Source organism: Hypanus sabinus, chromosome 28 (assembly GCF_030144855.1).
Source record: "Hypanus sabinus isolate sHypSab1 chromosome 28, sHypSab1.hap1, whole genome shotgun sequence".
Lineage (NCBI taxonomy): Eukaryota > Metazoa > Chordata > Chondrichthyes > Myliobatiformes > Dasyatidae > Hypanus > Hypanus sabinus.
This window is the reverse complement of record NC_082733.1, coordinates 20,445,772-20,468,184: the sequence shown is the minus strand read 5'-3', so window position 1 is coordinate 20,468,184 and position 22,413 is coordinate 20,445,772.

Here is a 22,413-nt window from a genome sequence, read left to right as displayed (position 1 = left end):
TATTCAGTTAATGCTCATGCAATCTACTTTAATGTGTTGTTAAACTTCCACTAGACCTCATGTCCAATTGTATGTTTCAGCACTACCTAATATGACATTATTTCCACAGCTGGTCAATGAGTCTTTCCTTAGAAAGCCCTGAAATGATTAGAGATAGAAAATGGGCAGGAGCAGCTGTAGAACTGATGTTGGTTCTTTCTGTTCATAGCTGGCTACATAGCGATACAAAGATTGGTCAGAGTGGGCGTGGGCATAGAATTAAAATTGGAGGCAACACGGTTACTTCACTAAGCAGCAAATCAGTCTGCATTTGGTGTCTATAGCGTAGAAGAGGTCACATTAAGAGCAGTTGATTTTAAGAAGTGTGATTAATGACTGTAACACCTGGAAGGACTGAGGACCTTTTGCACCCTTAGATATTTGGAAGGAAAGAACTAAAAGGATAGCTATTGCATCTCCTGCTGCCCATTGAGAAAGTATGTTTACATTTTATTTTAAAAGTTATTTTGTTAATGGATAGAGAACACAAGTTCACTTTGGTTTGATTTTATTATGCTTTGCCCTGTTTACTTATTATTGAGATATAGTGCGGAATAGGCCCTTCTGACCTTTCAAGCTGTGTCACTCACTAATCCCCTGACTTAATCCTAGCCTAATCATGAGGCAATTTATAATGACCCATTAACTTACTAAATGGTATGTCTTTGGACTGTGGGAGGAAACCTGAGAATCTGGAGGAAACCCACATTATAGCATTGAGTACATATCTTACATTTAGAGCTGGAAAATCACAGTCAGACTACACAGTAACTGGTCCAGAGTTTGCAAAAAACATCAAGTATCTGTTTACACTAATCCTACACGTATCTGTTACAACATTTCCATTAGCTCCCTCAAATTCTACTATTCTCCTACCTACTAGGGCAATTTATCAATTTATGTGGTCGGGTAACCTACCAACCTGCATGTTTTAGGAATTTTGGAGGAACATGAAGAAATCGAAGGAAACCCCACACAGATACATAGAGAATGTGCAAACACCACAGAGACAGCATCGAAAAATATGATTGCAACCTTGTTGTTGGGAGTGAGGCAGCAACTTAACAAGCAATAAACATAGCATGTACCTTTCAAAGAAAAGGCTATGGACAACATATAATGAGAAGCAAAGTTTTGTACCCATTATAGCTTGATAGCCAGTGAATGGAATGCTATTATTCGGAACAATTTTAATTCTTTACAAATAGTTTACTTCAAAAGCAATAATTGTTCTATGACCCTTTGTCAACTCCCCTTGCCCTTGCTCTTTCATATTGTCATTTAAAAGGCCTAATTCTGAATGCCTAAGTTATTTGCTCATAGAACACTGGGTACAGGCAATAGTTAAAATGTCCTAGATTCCTGTATAATGCTGTCAATGTCCACCACAGCCAGATCCATCAATACTGAATTGATTTGGCTGTGCATTTCAGCTTTAGTCTGCATGTGTGCACACTTCATTGAGGTCTATATTAATTCCTAATAAAAGGTTATATAGTAACATTACAACAATTTCTACATGGTGATTACCTTTCCAAAACAGACAGTTCTGTTGTATCCTTGCTGCTGGCACTTTCCCTGCTCTTAAAAAATTGCAAATATAATGGTCCTTCCCCCTATGCACTGAGATAATTGTCTCAAGGATTGTTAAGGTAAGATCTAACTATTATCATTCCAATAGGGCTTTAAAATTTCTCTGATGTTTGCCCTTTAATGATGTGCAAGCTGAGCCCATAACAGTTTTCAGTGTGCGATTTATGTGTAATATATGCTCCCTGATATTTTATGGTATCTATTGATTCCTTTGTTTAAACGGATTGCCAATAATAAAACAGCCCATGACCCCAAGTTATAGACAGAGGCTCTTATATAAGTGTGCTGCAATTGTGCTTGTTCAAGCACAGCAGGGAGTTCATTTTTCTGATATTTGATTGTAATATTTGAGAACCGCTTTAAACTCCTACTGACTGACTCCTGCATGGCATATTTATTTCCTTCAAAACATTTTTATAGCGTTAAGTATGAGTCATATAAAAATGAGAAAAGATTCCTCAATTACAGGTTCTTAAACATGTGTGCCTGAGGTAGCTGAGCTCATGATTAAATGAAATATTAACTTGCATGCTTAAACCAGAGGATTTAAAGGTACCACCTGTTTCCACTAGTAACACCCTGCAATCTGGTTGGAATTTGCCAAAGCATATGTAAAAGCTCAGGGAATTTGAAGAGGAAGTGAATTAGGCAAAAAAACACATTGTTGGTGCTTTCTACAATTTTGTAAAGTGATTCAAGATTCAAGATTCAATCCACATTCACTTTTCACTAAACTAGTTTTCATCCCCTCCTGCGCCCTGCTGAAAGTCATAAGAACATTGGAATCCAGAAATGTTTCTTGATGTCTGACCCAGCCCAAACTTTGGAAGGCAAACTGCTTCAAGTATATGCATTAATGATTATTCAAATTGACTCAGTCATAATTCAAATCATTTAAAATATAATAAAGCAGCTAATGTTGTCTCGTACAATTTGAAACAAATCTCATAATAATAAATTATGTCCATTGGAAGATTTGAAATATGCTCAGTGTTCAATGGCGTTAAGATGCCAGAAATGTGCTATTAGTAACATGCACCTATTGCATTGAACATAATTAGGCACTTGACAAGATCCAATGACAGAAAGTTAGGTTGAAGTAGAGCGGTCATCATATGAGTGGGCCATTGTTAGAGTGGGTAGTTGAGTCTATGGGTCATCAAGGCTTTGACAAAGAGACGTATACAGCATGCAGAGTTTTTAGTTGTTTATTCTTTCTATATTATTGGGGATGCCAGACAGGATAGTGGAATGCTCCTCTTGTGGGATGTGGGAAGGCACTGAGACTTCCGCTGACCCTGAGGATTACAGCTGCAAGATATGTGTCCAGCTGCAGCTTCTAAAAGAAGCAGTTGGAGCTGGAACTAGATGAACTCTTGATCATTTAGAAGGCTGAAGGGTTGATTGACAGGACATACAAGCAGATAGTTACACTGGGAATGCAGGACACAGTTATCTGGGTGACTATCAATAGGGGGAAAGGGGATAGGTAGCCATTGCAGAGTACCCCTGTGGCCATTACCCTCAAAAATAGGTATACCACTTTGGATACTGTTGGGAATGATGACCTAGCAGGGGAAAGCCACAACATTCAGTTCTGCTTGGCTCAGAAGGGAAGAGGGAAGAAGAGGCGAGCTGAGGTGAACTGTTTGATAGGGGATGCATTAGTTAGAGATCAGAAAGGAGGTTCAGTGGATGAGAACAAGGTTCTCAGATAGTATGTTGCCTCCTGGGTGCCAGGGTCAGGACATCGAGTCCACAGCATTCCTAAGTGGGAGGATGAGCAGCCAGAAGTCATGGTCTACACTGGAACCAATGAGATTAGGAGGGGTGATGATGTTCTACAAAGTAAGTTCAGGGAGTTAGGATGGTCCGAGTGCCAGTGCAAGGTTCTATTATGGGTTCTATTTCAAGATTCTTATATGGGTTCTAATATGTGTTCTATTTTAAGATTTAAGAGCAATTTAGCTAGGTTCATGGACATGGAGGGCTATAGTCAGGATGTAGTTCGATGGATGAGGTAGTTTAATGGTTTAACAATAGACAATAGACAATAGGTGCAGAAGTAGACCATTCGGCCCTTCGAGCCTGCACTGCCATTCTGAGATCATGGCTGATCACCTACTATCAATACCCGGTTCCTGCCTTGTCCCCATATCCCTTGATTCCCCTATCCATAAGCACGGTTTAGCACGGACTAGCTGAGACAAAGGGCCTGTCACTCTGCTGTAGTGTTCTGTGAGTTTATGACTTGTTGACACTGAATGTGCCTAAATTTTAGGAGCTGTATATTGTGCCTCATTCTCAAAGTTGTATTCAAATTTTAGTGGTGGTGTACAGCACATGGTTTCTATCATTTACAGTATAAGCCACCAGCAACAATCTCTTTTGTAGTATAGCATTTCAGAAAATTGATAAATTGGTAAACTGGTTTAGTATTATCACATGTAGAAAAGTATAGTGAAAATCTTTTCTTGCATATTGTTCATACAGATCAATTCATTACTTCACTGCATTGAGGTAGTACAGGAGAAAACAATTATAAAATGCAGAATAAGAATTACAGTACAGAGAAAATGCAGAGCAAGTAATCAATAAGGCGCAAGGTCATTACGAGATAGAAGGTCAGCTGGACTCTTGACCTCACAATCCATCATATTAACCAACAGAACATGTTACCCAAATTCCACCAACATGTTACCATGGCCACCAGAGAACAAACAGGATGGACCATGTTTATAACAACAGACGCGGTACTGACAGAGCCATCCCATGGAGTCAACTTGACCTCTCTGACCACATCGCCAGAATGGTAATCCCAGCATAATAACTGCTGTTTAAAATGGAGTAACCGGTCTAGAGGAACATCACTGAATGGCCTAATCAGACAATTTCTACGTCTTAATGCCTAATCTGTCATTGGCTATGTTGGTACCACATGAATGGTCATCCCACAGTCCAACTAGAAGCCCTGGCTGAACACAGAGGTGTGCTCCCGACTAAAAGCCCAGGTTGCTGCCTTCACATCTGTGGACAGAGCAGTCAGGGGTAACCTCATCTTAGGCATCAAGAGGGCAAAGACCACCTCCATACAAAAATTCATGGACACCTGTCTGATAAGAAAACCTGGCATATGTGACTGGATGTCAAGGTCATGTCTGACTATACAAGGAAAAATAGTATCAGAGTGCACCAGTAACACCTCCCTTCCTGAAGCTCTAGTCAACTTTTGTGCTTGCTCCAAGGCATGCAATACAATACCCATATCAGCCATCATTATTCCCATACAAATGGGAAACCTACACCTTCGGAACTAAATGACTATTGGCCAGCAGCACTTAAGCTAATCATTACACCACTCCTACTGAGAATTCACACTACTCACACTCCTCTTTAGATCAATGGCACAGAAGCGGAAACTGCAAGCAGTTTCAAACTGCTGGGAGTTCTCATCACGCACAATCCCTCATGACCCCAGAAAACATTCTACATAGTCAGGAAAGCTCACCAATGCCTCTACTTTCTGAGAAGGGTGAAGTGAAGCAAGTCATTCTACAGATGTGCTGTCAGGGGCGTTTTAACAAGCACTGCATGATACAATGGTGAACAGGAAGGAAGCCAAAGCTGCCCAATGCATCACCAGCACCAGCCTACCCACCATCAAAGGCATAAGTACAGAACAGTGCTGAAAAAAGTAGCAGGAACATCATGAAGGATCCCACTCACTATGCTAATGGACTAGTTGTCCCACTCCTATCGGGGGAAGACTACATGGCATCCACACCAGGACCACCAGACTCAAAACAGCTGCTTTCTACAGGGAGTAAGGCTGATCAACACCTCTATTCACAAACCGAATCCTCCACACCCCACCACTACTTTCATGGACATACAAACTATCATATTAACCTACAGGGCATTTTACCCAAAATAAGCTATCTAAAGTATTTATATTTATTGTGTTTTCTTTATGTTACATTGGATCCAGAGTAATAGTTACTTAATTCTCCTTTACACTCATGTACTGGAAATGACATTAAACAATCTTTGGGAATCATTCAATCATCATCGTATAACATTGGGTTAGACGGTGTTCTTGAGCACGTTGGTGCATGTCTTTTGTATATTTTACATAAGAGGGGAAGATATGTGGTCTTCTCTATGTTGATGAAACCTGATGTGGATTGGGGGACCGCTTTGTCAAGCACCTTCGTTCCAACAATCAGGGTTTCTTGGTTCCAATCATTTCAATTCCACTCCCCATTCCCATTCCAATGTGTAAGTTCAGGACTTCCTCAACTGCCAAAATAAGGTCACTCTCAGGTTGTAGGAGAAACACCTCATTATCTATCTGGATGACAGCATGAGCATCAATTTCTTTAACTTCCAGTAATTTCTTCTACCCCTCCATTTTCTCTCTTTTCCTGTTCCCAATTCTGGCTTCATTCCTATGCTTTCTCCTCTCTTCACTCGCCTATCACCTCCCTTTGGTACCCCTCCCCCTTCCCTTTTTCCCATAGTCCACTTCCCTCTCCTAAGAGATTCCTTCTTCTTCAGCCCTTTACCTTTTCTACCTATCACCTTCTCCCTTTATTCACCCACCTACCTTTCTCCACAATTGACTTCACCTATCACCTGCCAGCTTAAACTAATTCCCCTTACCTCCACCTTCTTATTCTGTCTCTTCCTCTTTTCTTTCCAGACCTGATCTCTGCCTGAAATGTTGACTGTTAATCCCTTTCCATAGAAGCTGACTGACCTGCTGATTTCTTCCAGGTTTTTATGTGTAATAGTCTGTTTTTTTCTGCACCTGCAGAATCTCTTGTGTTTAGAAACATGGAAGCTAGTTTGCTGTTCTTAGATGCAAGTGTGAAGCTTTAACATGAGATTATTTAATAATTAATACTTTGGCCTAATATGCTTTAGAAAGTATTTAGATACTTGGGAACATATGCTAATCACATTTTTCTGATGTTTTGTTTATGTTTGAACGCTACTTTTTAAATTCATGTTAATTTGCATGATTGTCCGTGTGAAATCCTGGAGTCCATCATTTAATTGTTTGTGAAGAAGGTAATGAGCAGAAGAACAATGTGATAGCTGTACAAGTTCTCTCATGCACAGAGCTCATTGATGGAAGCAATTTTTTTCATGCTGTAAATTTTCTCAACCATGTAAGTTGTTAACTGGATCTTGTTTCTTTGTTGCACTAGATCTGCAAGTCCCTGCAAGTTTCTACTTCAGCTGGGAGAAAATCCTCACTGAGAATACAGAGTTGGACTCCCACTTGTATACAGGCAGAAAAGCACCATCATGGAGGGTGGTCATGGGTGGCACCTTAATAGGTTATGTTCAGGTCCCATAATTGATGATTAACAATGGTTGGTGTAATAGAGTTAAGTATAATTAAAATGTGAAATGTTGAAAACATTTTCTAACTCAGAACATAGAATCTTTAGTTCAGCATTTTAAATGAGATTTTTCAATTTTCTAATCTACTAGGGTCAAATTATTGGCCCACATTGGATGAAATTTACTTTAGCCCTCAAAATCACTGCCTGCAATTATCAAACTATGGTTGGATACTTGGACCAGGTCTTGAGATGTTGAAAATAGAATAAACAAATACCGTAGCTATGCGAGGGCTTACAATGTAAGTTGCAACTTGGGAGTGTGCTTATTTATGCAGTCTAGGAACAGACTGTAGACTATGACAGAGGAATTGGAGCAGTTGAGAGTTCTGTGTGAACCACCAGTTGTCTGACTTTGTCACAGGACATCATCTGGCGTATGTAGCTTTCTTAATGCATGCTTCCTTCCCCGCATCCATTCCAGGCCCTATTAATGTTGTACGTGGCTATGGTTTCCATTCCGATATACTTTACTGTTCGCTCATGGAGCAGGATATGGCTTCACACCAATTTGGTGCAGTAATACCTTCATTTATTCCAACTCTGAAACTTCCTGATTAGGATTTCCCATATATGATCTTTAATTTAAATCTCCTTCTTTTCTTTTCCAGTCCATGACTTCTTCCAGCAAACTTAATGAGTTATATCCTTTAAGATCAGAGATGGCAGTTTGAAAGGGGATTGGACACTTTTGCACAAGGGGTGGTTGATCTTTGGAGCATGCTGCCAGGAGTAGTGTTGGAATCAATTAATATTTTTAAAAGGCATTTAGACAGACACTTAAGTAGGCAAGGCATAGAAGGATATGGACCTAACATATTCAAATAAGATTAGTGTAGTCAGGCAAAATGGTTGTTTATGGACGTAATGGTCTGAAGCAATTGCCTCTGTGCTATATAACTCTATGATACTATTTTGTCACAAATAATAGTCACAGAAGCCCTCAGCCTGCAAGAGGTATGACTCATTGATGACTCATTGATGATTCTGAAGACCATGATATTTTTGACAGGCTGTATTACTTCATCTGGTGTTGCCGTAAGCTTAAGGAGTTAGTAATGATTTGCACTTGATTGCCAATTCCCTAAGTAACTTACATTAACCTGGTCAATTAGAACCAAATAACAACCATCAATGCCTCATAAATGTTTCTGTCTGGTGTTCTTAGGTATATCTAGCAACCTAATGCATTTCGAACAAAAATCTGAAGTCTGTTCTGGACTTCAAATTAACATCTTCCTTTATGGATATTTTAGAGTAAGTAATCACACCTTGCATAAAGTATGCTCTGTTTCTTCTCAGTTTCAGTTGCGGTGTTAATGTCAAAATATGGTAGTCGTTACAGGCCATTAAAGCAAGTGCTTAAAGTTCATGGAGGAGTCTGTGATTTATAAACAGAAGCTAACTTGTATATAGGGACACTTCCATTTTGTAATTAACTTCATTTTGGCTCATATCCAATGCCCTTAAAGAGACAGGTTGAGTATTCTAACAGGGTAAATCACTAACTGTGTTACAACCATTGTTTTCCAGTCTGAACGGAAAAGCAGATTCTCTTAGTAACTTATGAAATTGAGAAAGACTGAAGAAAAAAAAAACACTGCTATAGCGAGAAAATGGGAAATGGCCAGAAATTATGTTAGAGTATCTGGATAGGCAAGATGGGGCAATCTCCCCTCCCTTTGTGCTGAATGGTTTTATGATTTAATTATATAACACAATCTCCCAATCTTTAAAAGAAATAGCATATCCTTTGGTTTACTATGAGGAATAATAAGTGAGGACATTACTGTCACTGAGTAGATCAAACAATATTTGTTACTGTAAAATAATTGAATAAAATTAGATCATTGAGTGCTGTTTATTTTATGATTATAGAACACAAACATACACTTTACAAATTGAAATTTCTTAATTACTATTTTTGGGTTGATTAGTTTTGCTCTGCAAAATTAACCAGGCATATTTTTGAATTAATTAAGCCATCTAAGTAGAATATTGATAAAGTGATGTCAATCCCCAGATTAAGATTAAAGATTTGTTTGTCACGTGTACATCAAAACATAAAGTGAAATGCATCATTTTGCTTCAAATCAAATCTGTGAGGATTGTCCTGAGTATCCCACAAGTGTCACCAGGCTTTCTGTGCCAACCTGGCATGCCCACAACTTACTAACCATTAAACTGTACATCTTTGGAATGTGGGAGGAAATTGGAGCATCCAGATGAAATCCACACAGCCACAGGCAGAGCATACAAATATCTTACAGCCAGCAGCAGGAACTGAACCATGATTTTATAGCAGGTGCTGTAAAGCATTGCAAAAACTGCTGCACTACCATGTCATCCTTCTGTAGGACTCTACCTGAGAAATTTGAGATGTCAATGCATGTTATCCAGGGATTGATCATTGTGTGCTGTGCTTGGTAAATTTGCCTTTCCTATACTCTACCAAACTGGAGACCCACTCAGTGAATCAAGTCCTGTCTTCCCTTTCAGCATATAGAGCTTCCGTTCCACAAAGTAGATTGCCTTTGGCTCCTGGAATAACACAAGCTCTGACTCCTGATTTCAGAATTACTGGAATCAATTCTCAGGAACTGTGATAGTTAGCCAACACCCACTCCCAAACTTGATACTGATTATTAGCCCAATCCAGTCAAGCCCAACCCTGGTTTGATTGCTCACCTGAATCAGTGCCAAGCATACTACCTGATCCAACTCAATCTTGGCCAACTATCAAATTTCTCTTGGGTTATATTTGTACTCCTAACATCAAGACCTGTCTCCACTCTGGGTTTTCTAAGCTGTATTTTCTTTTTCACATGCTATAGTATACACCAAAAATTGTAATATTTGTCCTGACTTGATCCTGCTGAGTGGTGTGACCAACTTTGGAGATATTTTCTATTTTTCAAACCTTAAGGGGCATAAAGTCATCTGGAGATTATGCTGCACTTGTATAGTTGCTTCAAAAAAGTTTCTGGGGTGCCTGAGTCAGAATCTTCCAATAATCTCTGATTTGGGATTAAAGGTGTCGGTGGAGGGGCCTGGAAGGAGGGTGAAGATGAGCTTCTCATGAGATCAGATGTTTTGGTCTGTTGAAGAGTTGTGTGATTATGTTCAAGGTATCAGCACTTAAGTGGAATGTGGTGAGATCTGAGGGGCTAGAAATGAGTCCTGAGTTGTGAATTGAGCCATAAAAGACATGGGGATAAGATCAGGGAACAGCTACCATCATGGAAGAGTGGGTCACAAAATAATCGAAAACAAGGGTGTCACTCCCTTTAGCACAGCATGGATATGAATGTTTGTTATTCTGGTGAGTGCTGGATAAGAACGGGACTTACCGTAGTCCACCATGTAATGACAGCACTATCATTTGAGAAGTGACCTTGAACAGCTCGGAAATATTTCTCTTGCAATACTCTAAAAGGAATGTTGCATATGGAACGATATCACTGCTGGGTGTCTGACACATAAATTACACTGGATACACACACACACACACATACACACAATTCAGACAAAAAAGTGCCTGGACAAGCTTCTGGACTGATGTGTGACAGTAAGGAAGTTCATGCTATTGCACTTCAGTCTACTCAGTCATCACCTGTAGTTTCATATCATATTTCTAGGCCTATGCTAATGCAATGGAAAACATTCACAGAATGTACTCTGTGCCAGAAATAAGTGGAAAGTTGCTGGCACCAGCTGTGGTTACTTTGCAGGTGAACTCTGTGCATACCAACCAAACCACAAGTTGTGTAATAAACCACAGCATTGTTACATCACTCCCAAACATACTATTACCACATTAATATCAATGTACCTTTTAATAGTAAAGATAAAAAGAATAAACATTCAGATATCCAAAATTTTCAATTTAACAATGATTGTATGCTGGAATTGGTTAAAACAATTGTATCTTCATGAATCCAATGGGAAAATCCATAGAAAATAGTATACTAAGTACATTGATACAATTAGAATGGAAATTCTACTGGAGTATAACTAATTAAAGCTGCAATATCTGTCCAAGTTAAAAATTGTGAGGGTATTTTGAATAATTTATCTACCAGTCACTTAAATCCATACAATATTTCTAGTAGCTAGTTGTTCCTATTTTTAAGGATATTAATATAAATACATGGGTGGCAAGTTGGAGATAAGTCTCTATCAAAGGAGGTGGTAAGATACTCATTCCCTCCACCAGCTTGGAAGGTGTCGCACCTACTTAGCTCCATTATCAGGGTCATGTGAAGCTATGGGAGCAGATGGTAGATGGTCATAAGAGCAGCTGGTGCTTTTCACAAGTCCTGGTTATGTGACTGCTGATGCCAGGTAGGCAATCTTTGAAGGGTATTGATAATGTCTGGGGTCAACTGCCTTGTAAAGACACTGCCCAGAAGAAGGCAATGGCAAACCACTTCTGCAGAAAAATTTGCCAAGTACAATCATGGTCAAAGGCTATAATTGTCCATGTCATACAACACAGCACATAATGATGATGATGAATATCAACCCTGGAGAAGTCAAAGTAGACATGGTTGAACAAGTTCCATAAGGACATAGCAGAAACCACCTTTGGAAATCATTTGATTTATTATTTAATTATTAGAACCACAAACAAATAAACAGAAATGGGTCCTTTATATTCCAGGGGACCTTGGACCTTATTCTCTTGAAGCAGGATTTCATTCTTTTGTCAAGCCTGCAGAGTCTTCATCCAGCTAAAAGGAGTCACCTGCCATTTGTTTTCAACTCATCATCTGCAGCCTATTTAAACCCAGCTCTCATCCACAATTCTTGATCATCCATCAACCCAGCCAGCCTCAACCATTTCCTTCTAGGTTTCACTTACCTGTTGTGTCTAGTACACAGTATCTCTTGTTTTGTGGCTCCTTGTGGTTTGTTATTTTGCAATTTATTAATAACGCATTGTTTACTGCTTAATTGTCTCTGCTGCTCTGCTTTTGGGTTAAACCTCCTTCACATTTCCTGACATCTTGCACTAAATGTGAGCTACATTTAATGATAAGTCTTGACCTTAACCAAACTCTATAGCAAAAGTATTGGCCACATTATCTTAAAAATGTTCGGATGGCTTGCAGACAAGCCATGTCAAATTTAGAACAGCAGCAGATACTCTTCAATATAGTCATGTATAAAGGATACTGAGTCATAAAAACACCTACTTCCCTATAGTCAGAGAGCAGCAACACAACATAGAAAAGTAAGACAATGGTGGGGATGGAGAGAATAGTCAGATATACAATTAAGGACATTTCAAAAGACCAGGTTTGAGTTGTATTCAAAAGCAATTTCAAGTTACTAGGAGTCAATATCTCTGAGGACTTAACCTGGTTGCAATATATTGATCCAGCTATAAAGAAGGCAAGACAATAACTATATTTCATTGGGAGTTTGAGAAGATTTGGTTTGTCGGCTAAAACACTTGAAAACTTCTACAAATGTACCATAGTATGCATTCTGACTGGTTGCATCACCATCTACTATGGGGGAGGGGAGTGCTACTGCACAAGATCAAAATAAGTTGCAAAAACTTGTAAAATTAGTCACCACCATCATGAGTATCAGCCTCTGTAGTATCTCAGACATCTTCAAGGAGTGGTGCCTTGGGGAAGAGGTATTCATCATTAAGGATCCCCACCACCCAGGACATGCCCACTTCACACTGTTACCATCTGGAAGGAGGTACAGGAGCCTAAACTCATACATTCAGTGATGAGGAACAGCTTCTTCCCTCTGCCATCTGATTTCTAAATGGACATTGAACCCATGAACACTACCTCACTTACTTTTTTAATTCTCTTATTTTGTACTACTTATTTAACTTATCTATTTAATAGACTTATGTATACCTAATGTAACTCAGTTTATTTTCCTCTATATTTATTGACCATGTATTTCATTGTACTGTTGCTGTAAATTTAACACATTTCATGACATATTCCAGTGTTATTAAATCTGAATCGGATTCTGATATCCCTTATTTATCTGAGAGCAGCAAGGAACAGGATGGTGCCCAGCTGGCACTGGTCCCTCCTGAGTTTTGAACTTGACCATCATGAGGAAGGCTTCCTGAGACTGATGAGCAGAATGGCCACCTACTCACCAAAATATACACGTCCTCTGCAATCTTCCAGGTGCTGCCATCACCAGATATTCATTCTGAGTATTGCATCTCCCTTGAGTCTATCAATTGTACACATCCTCAATGGAAACATTCAAGAGAGTCCTAGTGCATGAAATAGAAGAACCTGGACATTTTGTGGTCATGAGGGATAAGTTTAGTGGGAATTTGAACATTAATTTCATTGTGCTGTACTGCTCTATATTCTGTACCACGTTTGTTCTTGCATTATGGGTCAAGCAATACAGACATAAAATGTATTTTCTATTTTCACTTTACAATGCATTGAGGAAGGCCTTTTCTTCCACCTTCATGAAGGAGAAGGAAGAGGTACAGGTGGAGCAGCCATAGGATGATGTGAAGGGTGGGGAGAATCAGGAGAAGACTTGAAGGGAGTGCATGAATTGCAGAAGGGATGAACATTTGTCAATGAAGATGGTACTGTGTGCATCTATTGCTTCATAGCTCCATCTCAGAGACTAGTGCATGAAGGATTAGTAGGATGCTTGCTTCAAGAAGAAAGACCAGGAGCCAGCAGACTATAATCTGACACCAAAGTGGTGAACCTAGTGTGGGGGCTTACTGAAGAAAGGAGGTGAGTGAGGGGCAGGAAGTGTCTATGGATCAAATTACTCCACAGGTTTCAGGAGAGACTCACAAACAAGATATTTACAAGACTAGACTGATGCAGAATGATAGAGTTGGCATTGTTTGTCTTTCATGATTGGATAGAAGAATTGACACAGAGCATGAAAATGATCATGTTTCCCGAGAATGTTTGTGCAGAGCCAGTTGAGCATATACCACCTCTTTGGAAGCCATGAGGACTACCAGAGTTCAGCATTAACCTCCTCACCTACACAAGAGAGAGGATACTTTATCTGAGACACGAGGACTCTCTCTGATGTCATTCTGGGACATCCATTCAGTGTCAACCCAATCCAGTTTATTGAATTATATCACTATGGTGTAACTTTTAAGCAATAGTGACATGCCACAAGGAGCAGATTAAGACTCAGTCAGTGGAGAGATACCCCTCATGAGAATGTTGCTGCTCTCACTGGACATGGGATGTTGACCATTCATGATGAACTATACTCCATGAAGCTTGAAATTGTTTTTCTGTGTCAGCAGAAATACGTTCCTTTAATTGACCATGAGCTGCAGGCTGTAATCAACTTTGGACAAAACTGTCTCAAGGACAGCTGTGTGGTGTATAAGTGAAATGGATCAGCTATCTGCAGCAATCACACAGGGTTCACTAACAGTACTTCAAAACTCACTTAATAGATTACAAGATGCAAAGTGTTAAAAAAAATCTAGTTAATCTTAATGTTATTTCTCTTGTTTGAAAAATCTGACCTTTTCCTCCAAATGATAGCTCACAATTCTTTTCCCTTTTTGTTTCTTATTTTAGCTATCGTGGCATATTGAAGGGAAGCGCTCCTTGGAGAGTCAAAGAAGGAAGATGGAGTTTGAATTATGAGATGGGAAATTGCTGAACTATGCCTCTTTTCTAGGAACCATGTTATGGAGGACACTGAAAAGACTATGGTAGAAAGGATGACATTCCATTGACTTGATTGAATTATTGGGAGCAGTCATATCTTTGCTGAAATAGCATTTGATCATTAGCAGTTGCGTCTCACTGTGCTCCTTTAGATGGTCGATTGGTGCAATGGTGGAATGAAACTTAACCTCATTCTCAGGAAAGTCATTCTATCACTGAATGACTACAGATTTGATTGACTTGAAATCCACCAAGCTACCCCCCTGCCCAATGAATACCAAAATAATTAATTTTCCATGTATGGAACGATCTATAAAAGAATAAGCTTCTCTTTTACTTTTGGTACCAGTGGAAATAATAAACCAGTACCAATATCTATGTGTACATTATTTACAGTCACTGTTGTTACAAAGTTGACTGGCCAGCATGGATATTAATCAACAGAGTTTAAGATCTTGAACAATGTTTAGATCTTCAGGGAGGAAAATTTGTGTGGGTTTTGTATGGAAGTTAGTGTTCTTCCAACTGGGTGCCACTCAACAGCTAATCCAGATTCTGTGGTGAGCCTTTGCACAGGTGATAATACCAAAGCTCTGGCACTAGAACCTATCAAGACTATTAGCATCAATGAGGCCAAGGACAATAAGACATGAGAAGATCATCTGCACATTCTGAGCTTCCAATCCAATTCCTTCAGCATGCTGATTTGGGATCATATTACTACATAATCTAAATCCTGGAGCTCCCTCTTCAACAGTTGGAGCATCTTCAATACAAAGTCTGCTGTAGTTCAGGAAGGTGACTCAATACTACATTCTTAAAGCAATTAAGATTGGGCAATAATTGCTGGTCATATTAGCGATGCCTAAATCTTGCCAAATGTATAAGTTATTGTTGCTACACTAATTGTATTGGGAAGTGAGCCTGAAAGGTGATTGGAGTTTCTGTTTCCAGGAACACTGATCATAAGCTTACAAGTTTTCAAATAGTTTTGGTTAAGCATAAGACTGGACATCAGGGGAAAGTGCTAAATTGAGAATAAAGCAACAGTGCTCAGCAGGAGCTGGGGAGAGCAGACTGGGACAACTATTATTGGGAAAGACCACATCTGACACTTGGAAGCAATTGAAAAGCCAGCTACAAAGTATCCAGGATCAACATATTTCTGGGAGGAAGAAAGAAAAGGAAAGCAAAGAATGAACCTTGGATAATGACTCACATTACAGATTTTGTTAAAAACATAAAAATATGAAAAACTTAGGATTCTGAAACTGGAGAAGGCTTTTAAAGGATATAAACAAAGCAGGGGAGAACTTAAACAAGGTATCAGGAAGACTAAAAGGAGCAAGTAGGATTAAAAAGAATCACAAAACATTTTATGCATAACTAGGAACAAGGTTGGACTACTCAAGGATAAAGGAGGGAATATATGTCTGCAACCAGTGGAAGTCGGTGAAGTACTAAATAAGTAGCCATCAGCTTCAAATGTTAACAATATTCCTCTCTCTGCATGTGCAGCTGGACCAGATGTTTATTACCAGAATTTTCTGCAAAACACACAAAATACTGGAGGAGCTTAATAAGTCAGGCAGTAACTATGGTGGGGGAGGGGGTGGGGGGAAATAACAATTGTTATTTTGGTCTGAGGCCTTACATCAGAATGGAAAGGAAGAGGGTTGCTGATAGTTGTTTCTATTGCCTCAATGACCATACTCCAGTAGCACTTACATCATGGCCTGGTATGGAAACACTAATGCACTTGTACAGAAAAGCCCACAGAAAGTAGTGAATACATTCAGTCCTTCACAGGAAAGCCTCCACACCAGTAAGCAAATTTTCATGGAGCGTTGTTGGAGGGAAGCAGCATCCATCATCAGAGACCTGGCCATGTTCTCTTCTTGCTGCTGTCATCAGGAAGGAGGTGTAGGAGTCTCAATACCACTGGGTTCAGGAACAGCTCTTACCCCTCCATCATCAGGCTCTTAAAGGGGAGGGGACAACATCACTTCACAGAACCTACACTAACACTGAACCGTTTCCATAACCTATGGAGTCACGTTCAAGGACTCTTCATCTCATGTTCTCGTTATTTATTGCTTGCTTGCTTGCTTATCTATCTATTTATTTATTTATTATTACTTTCCTTTTTTGTTTTTCTTTGTATTTAATGTGAATTCCCACAGGAAGATGAATGTCATGGCTATATCTGATGACGTATATATACAATAATAAATTTACTTTGAACTTTGGAATTTACTTTGAACTCTTTGTAATTTTATTTCAGATTGATTTAATCAGTGCCTGTATTTAACAGTTAATTGTACATTGTGTTTCATAGGATTGGTTTTATATTTATATTTATTGTGGCAGTTCTTTTGATTTTTTTATTGTTCTTAATTCTTATTGTTTTTTTTATGCTGCAGTTGATCCAGTGTAACAATTATTTTATTTTCCTTTGCACTTGTGTACTGAAGTATGACAATCTATAATCTTGAATCTTGAATTTTCAGCATCATTAGTATTTTGCTTTTGGAAGTTGATTATCCCCAGGTGCTATTATTTTGCGAACTAACAGCATGATATTATCCCTTAATAACCAGTTCAATTAGTAAGAGGATCCCTCGTCCAACTATCTAGAGATAATAAATTCTAAAAACTTCAAATAGTACAACTGAAATTGATGTTGATGAAATTTTGATGGATTCTAGTTATTAAGGGTTAAGAATCTACCAACAACTTTACTGTTCCAACTGGTGCACTTAAGCTTCTATTTAAAATAACGGATCAGTTATCCGGCAGTGAGGCTAAAGAATTAGGAGCCATTTAAACTGTTAAACTTAGGCTGAACGGACCAGCACAGATATTAACTGTCCAAAACAAGTAGCAGAACACAGAAAATTAAGTTTGCAGGCCGATATTTAGTTGTTATTCTCTTCAAGAACACTTCTTGTGACAGATTTGAGATCAGGTGTAAAAAAATCTTAAGGATGTCAGACCTCTATAAAACTGCTTTGTTAAGGCAACGACATTCCTCTGCATAACAACTTTCTACTCCAAGTGTGCTTGCGAATATTTCTGTTCTGTTAATAATTAATAGTTTAATCCCTTAATGCTGGAGCACACTAAACACACATAGTATGTTGGTGGCTGCATTAGAATAATAGAATCAGAGCAGAGAGTATTAATTTTAATAGTCAAACTTAGGATATATATTTTTCATTATAATTAAGGAATGCATATAGGAACCACCATCGATCTGCATAATTCTTAAATGCGGATTCAAGCAATGAATATGAAGGTCAAATCACAGACCATATACTGTTCATGAGGAGCTATAGTGGGAGAGGTTGAGTGGGAAATCTCCTATCTACAGCATTCAGTTCTATTCCTTAATGTGAATGGAAGAATATTACTCTCACTGGATGGTGCTCACAAGGAGACTGGAAATGTAGTCTACCACTGGATTAGTGTAAATGGTCAATACTGAGATGCTGGGCTGAAAGGCCAATGCTTATTCACTGAAGGGCTCATGACTCTATAACTCATTATGATCAGCCACCACTGAAAAGGCCCTGAAAGATTGAGATAGTAAGTTTGAAACACAACACATGGATGAAATTCAGCAATGATGGTGAGTAGCTGATAAACACAGGGTTCACTTTTAACCAGAATGGTGAGCGACAAGGTCTGCTGAAGATTATTAGGACATAACATGAGGAGTAGGAGTGGGAGCTGTTTTCTTGAGATTCAGTATGGCTGATCCTGCCCCTGAAGCATTGGTCAACCAACATCTAAGCAGTCATGTATGAATTAGCATAATAGAGTCATAGAGTCAAACAGCATGGTAACAGACCCTATGACTCTACTGGGCCACGCTGAGCGAGATTCCAATCTAAGTTAGTCTGATTTGTCCACATTTGGTCTTTGTCGCTCCAAAGTTTTCCTATCCATGTACCTGTCCAATTTCGTTTTATGTTGTTAATACTTCTCCTTACATATGTTTAACATTATATTTCATTATAGTCATAGCATAGGAGACCAGTATGTCTGCACTACATTCAATTCAAGTCTCTTCCTAATATAGCCATTTCATTCTATTAGCATGTTCAAGCATCTTCATGAGTACATTGTTCCTGAATATCTTGATGATTTTATTGATAACTATTTCACATAAATGGCCTCTAATTCTGGATTCCACCACAAGTGGAAAAAATTCATCTATAACTAAATTCTCAATCCTTATGAACGTACTAATAATTTCTATTGAGCCACCTCACTTTCTCCAGAAAAAAGTCTCACAGTGTAAGGTCTTTCCAAATTGTTGTTCTTCTTTAGTTCAGTTACCATTCTTGTCGATTTTTCCAGTGCTCTTACATCCTTTTCTTAGTAATGTGAAGATCAGAATCATGCACAGTAAGTGTAGTCTTTTAACATGAAAAGTTGACTGCACAGTAGCACACACAAAATACTGCAGGTCAGCCAGCATCTATGGAGAGGAATAAAGAGCCGATGTTTCAGGCTGAGTAAAGTAGTTAAGTACCAAAGTATCATAATGGATTAGCTTTTTATGTATAAATCAATCTCAGGGAGGAAGTGTTCATACTGTTGTTGCACCCAAGCACCACTATTCAAGCTTGGGCACCTCTCATGCATTTAAGTATAATGCACAGGAAAAGTCAATAGCTTTATGCTAAGCATCCAAGCTATGTGGCAATAGGCTCACATAAAGTTTGTACTTTGCAATATAGAATTTCATTAAATAAGATGCTGCGGGACTGTGCCATTCATAAATTCAGGTATCCATATTCCATTTACATTAATAGTCATGGGTAAAGTAATGATGCAACATTTCTGATCAAAGGGATTTCAAAAAATAACAGTAACATTGCTAAGCAAGAGAGTTACATATGGAAAGTTTGTACTCATCACGCTCCCAATCTTCTTATTATGGATTCTGCTTCTTTCCTTTCCAGTCCAGATAGAAGGTCTTAGCCCAAAATATCAATTGTTCATTTCTCTCCATAGGGGCTGCCAAACCTGCTGAGTTCTCCAGCATTTTGTCTATATTACCTCTGGGTTTCCAGCATCTGCAGAATCTCTTAAGTTTGTATTAATGACTGCACATATGCATGGCAACTCTTGTTGCATTGCAGCTGAAACCTTCTAAGCTCCCGTCATTGATACAATGATAGTCAATGTCACAAAGACCCACCTTGTTAATATAGATATTTAGGGTTCATTTGGGACACAATGATCTTATGAGCAGGTTCAACGTGCTGGGAGATCACAGAGCAACAATCTTAAGATTGGATCTTAGGATCTTGTAATTTTGATCTAACATTAGCTGACAAAATGTCCCACAGTTTAAATAAGCCAGGACATTTTCTGAATAAAGCATCTAATATAGTTACTTGTCCACATCTGGCCCAGTGCGCATCCGTGAGCAACTGAAAGAAGAAGTGCTGGAAAGCAGGCAGGAAGCATCTAACTATGGTTCCATTGCATATGGCTGATTGAGGCACAGAATCTTAACAATAAGAGCCCGAGCCAACAGAAACACAGCAGGCTCTGCAACCAGCAGCCAGCAGCCAGCACACATCCTCCATTCACAGGAGAATCACTTGGACAAAATAGCAGACGGGATATCACCTGCCACAAGCAAAGCACAAGCACAAAGGAAAAGAAAGTCGTAACATTCACACATGACATAATGAGTTTAATAACTACACTACACTGATTATAACATTGTACTGGGTATTTAGTTGTAATTGTTCAGAATTACAGAGGAGAAAAGGACAGGAATAAATGGCCTTTCCGATTATTACTTTGCAGAACTAAATTGATACCTTGAAAAAAATCAGTAACTCTAGTGCACTGAGTTTTGAATCAGTACCTGGTGTACAATCTTCCTGGTTGCACGGTGGGTTGTTAACTGATTTCTCACTGGCATTTTCATTACCCTGCTTTGACATAGCTTTGGCAACCTCTCCTGTGACCTATTAAAGCTTCTTTATAGGCCAAAATTAGGAAGCATGCAGCAGACAGAAGTTATTTGTGAAAATTTCAGAAGATCTCTGTATTATCTTTTACAATGACTTTTGTTGCTGCACTAATTTTGTTTTATCAGTGCTCATCTTCTGTCTGTCATTACTGAAATTGTCTCATGAGCCTTGACTGCAGATGGTAGCTTTGGTCTCCCAGAAACTACGTTTCCACTCTTCCTTTCGCTTCACATACATTTGACACAGATAATTGCCTTTAAATGAAGATATCATAGGAGTTTCCAAAGAACATGCATTATTCTGCACTGATAGTCGCATACCAATTAGATACTGAGAGAATAATTCTCTTTCAGTTCATGTAGAGGGATCTGAATGGCAACATCAGTGAACTCAATGATCCCTGGCTTTACAAAGCTAGTAGACCTGTACAATTATGTTCTCCTATAACATTGCTGCTCTTGGTCAGAGATGAAGTCAATGACCCTGTTGAATAATGCATCATTGACCTCCTTGATACCTCTGTGGACAGCAAACTAGCTGACACTGCAGATGTCCTCAGTACTAATGTGGAAGGATTCTGACACATAAGAATAGAGCAAGGTGACTTTGAGAGCCCTGTCAGCACCGCACAGAAGTTCATTCTTGTCTGGAGATCTTTCTAAAAAAGGTGACATGTTTTCAGCAGCTTCCTTTGCGAAAAGTTTTGGACTAATTGGTAATCTTTCTGTAATTCCCAGGCATCGGTATCAGACACGTTAAACATATTGTGCGCTTAGAGAGGGGAATCTGATGATAAACCATGCTTGTTACATGAAATTGTATAAACTCCTTTCTTGATTTTACTGATCAATTCCTGCTTGTTGCATTGTCAGTGGATCACTGAATTCGACAGCTGTAGGAAAGAATGACTGTGGATTTATGGAATATCTTTTATAAGTTTAGGACATCCCAAAACATTTTACAACCAAAACCATGGAGCCAGCAGCAGAAGTATTAAAACTATTTTCCCCACAGCAAGCTTCTATCTTCAGCAATGTGAAAATAATGAAATCATTGAATATTAGTGGTACCTTTTGATGGGACACAGAGGAAAAATCTTCTCAAAAGTGGTTGCATAGGGCTTGAGAAAGCAGTTTTCTTGATAGGTAGGTCACCTCCTTTAGCATTATGACATGATGTGTGCAAGGCCAGATCTTGGTTGGAGAGCCAGACACTGCCCCCAGGCTAGAATAATCTAGTTGGGCGCCGACAATAATTGGCCTGGCAACAGTAGGCATGGTTAGCGACTAGGGTGGCCCACCATGCCCCCCCCAAGCAGCAGTGAACCTGGCACTTGCCAGATGAGACCACCACCGTGGGTTCTTCCATGAGGATCAATGGAGATTGGTAGCCATGGAGTACGTCAAAGGGTGACATATCCGCATCAGAGGAGATGTGCAGATTGTGGGACAGCTCGGCCCAGAGCAGATACTTCTTCCATGTGGAAGGGTTAGATATGGCAGGGCATTGCGGAAATTTCTCCCTGTACTGATTGGCGGTTCCTGACTGGCCACTGGTCTGCAGATGATAGCCAGAGGACAAACTCACCGAGATGCAGAGGAAGCAGCAGAAGGACCGGCAGAAGCCGGAGACGAATTGTGGCTCCAAGTCCAGCACAATGCCCTGAAGAAAAACGTGGTTGCAGACTACATGTTGGAGAAC